We start from the raw sequence: 2,606 nt of genomic DNA on the forward strand, positions 1-2,606 counted from the left end.
ATACTTACGTATTCGTAATCAGCGCAAAAAGGTCTTATCAAAACCAGTTTTAACATTTGCTGTACCAAATTTTTTCCCTTTCGTTATATTGTCCTGTGCTATTTATTTCGCAACTCTATAGATTTCGGTATTTTGAGAACAATTTTACGAATCCGGTCAAACAAGTTTTAGAATATCTGGATATCCGGATAGCCAAATGAACAGATATTAACCGGATATCCGGATAACAAATAGGAATGGATATTAACCAGATATCAGGATTGTATCCCTATACATCCGAGCGGGTTTCCGAATATACGGATAGTCCCAGTCTTAATTCAACCACTGTCCATACACACATATCGTCGCTACCATATCGAACTATCGAATGTGCAAAAATGCTTTTTCATTTACGATACCTATATCTATTAACAGCTTGACTATTTTGTACCCGACAATCTATTGGTAGACTTTGATTGTTGAGAGTTTTTGTGGCGTAAAATTAAAAAACCCTAATTTTCTTAATTGTTTGATCTTTAACCATAGCTTCAAACATTATACTGTTACTGGGTAGGGTCGACAACCTACTTGAAAAGTTTTGGTACATGTAAATAAACTAAGAACACACTGCTTGTTAAAAAGTTCTAGTCAGAAAAATAAAAAGGTTGTCTGTGAAGCAATCAATCAGGACTAGTGGAAATATGTGTTGCTTTATTTGATGTTTATTTGTGTTCACCTAAGTACAAACATTTTTTTTTTTGGTCGCCAAACAAATTTGAGCGTACGGATTTTGTACGGATTTTTCACCCACCATTTTTTGTCCGTGTACGGATTTTAGACTAAACGTCTGTCGGCCCTGGTAGCGAGAGGACTTTACTCCGATGATGTCAATGTCATCGGCGTACGCTAGCAATTGCACGCTCTTGTAATAAATTTTTCCTGAGTCGTTCAGTTCTGCAGCTCTTATTATCTTCTCCAACATCAGATTAAAGAAATCACTTGAAACCCCGTTGCGTAGCAAATGGCTCGGAGCGGTATTTCCCAATTCTGACGCAGCTGATGGTATTGATCAACGTCATTTTAGCTAGCCGTATCAGTTTCGAAGGGATGCCAAATTCAGACATCGCGGCGTATATGCTACTCCCTTTAGTGCTGTCGAATGCTGCTTTGAAGTCGACAAATAGGTGGTGAGTGTCGATCCTTTTCTCGCGGCTCGTTTCCAAGATTTGGCGTATTGTGAATACCTGGGGCCTATTTCATAAAGCGGCAGTGACAATTTTGTCACGACAGGCTATTTCCGTATTGTCTGTGACAATTCGACAGCTCGGTGGGTGGTTTGTTTCCTAAAAACATTTGTCATCATCCTTTCAATTTCGTGAATAATTCCATTATGGAGGACAAAATTGTCGTTTTAGGGTTTTAAAATTGTTGAGAAAATTGTCGCCAGTCATACATATGAAATTAGTAATGCAAATGCATTATTTTCGTTTTTACAAATATTCAATTTATTGTAATGCGCGAAATTAACATATATGTAAAAAAAATATACAAAATTCTCCTGTGAACACTTTCTATAGAGCTATTTAGTTTTGTCGCTATTGTCGCGACAATTTTGTCACAGTGACAGTTTTCAGCACCATTGTCAGACAGTTGCCTAAAGGCATCTGTGAAACAGGTAAAATGTCGCCGGCAATTCTAGCTCTGAAATTTTCCGGTAAAATCGACAATTGTCGCACCTGTTACTTCTATGATATAAGTTCCTGGTCTATAGTGGATTTGCTACGTCTAAAGCCACACTGATAAGGTGCAATCAGTTCGTTGATGCTCGATAAGGCCTTGTAACTTATGCTTAGAAGGCTGATCCCGCGCCCGAGCACACCTAAGGTCCAGTCGTCAGGCATGCGTTCATCTGATCATATTCTGCATAAGAGTTTATGCATGCACCTTATCACCTAGCTGGCAGGCTGTCAGCTCCAGCAGCTTTGCTGTTTTTCAAGCGCGCTATTGCTATTCGTACCTCGTCATAGTCTGGTGGTGGAACATCGACTCCGTCATCATAGAGGTTCGGGTTCGTCTTCTCCACAGCTTTCAGTACTGCTGCCATTCAGTAGGATGGAAAAGTCTTCACATTCACATTAAACTCGGAGTTTACCATACAAAAAATTTCGTTAAACTCTCCTTAAACACCACTTTTATGTGGAGTTTATGCGAATGCAACCCTTTTTTTTGACCCGATTCGGTTTATGTCTTTGATAATCCAAACTTGCAACCAACTTGCCGACAGTTAGTCTGTTCCCCCGTACTGCAGGATTTAATCAGAATTAGTCCGAAGTCGTTCTGTGCACGTAAGTCTAGAATATCAACAATCTAGCAATGCAAAAACCAAAAATGTGGCTCGACAGACCTTTTTGTGCTGATTTCAACCCTACCAAAATTACCTGGCGAAATTAAAATATAAAAAAGATATCAATGGTTAAAGTTAAATTTTCTGATTTTTTTATATTAATATCTTCTGAACAACATAACCTATTAAAAAACTAATGACGTCAAAATAAAGATAATTGATTTTTCTTTCATGTGTGTATATAATTTATATGCCTTTTTATATTTTTAGTCCAGAAATACTA

This window comes from Rhagoletis pomonella, unplaced genomic scaffold (genome assembly GCF_013731165.1).
Source record: "Rhagoletis pomonella isolate Grant_MI unplaced genomic scaffold, Rhpom_1.0 Rhpom_scaffold_00021, whole genome shotgun sequence".
Classification (NCBI taxonomy): Eukaryota; Metazoa; Arthropoda; class Insecta; order Diptera; family Tephritidae; genus Rhagoletis; species Rhagoletis pomonella.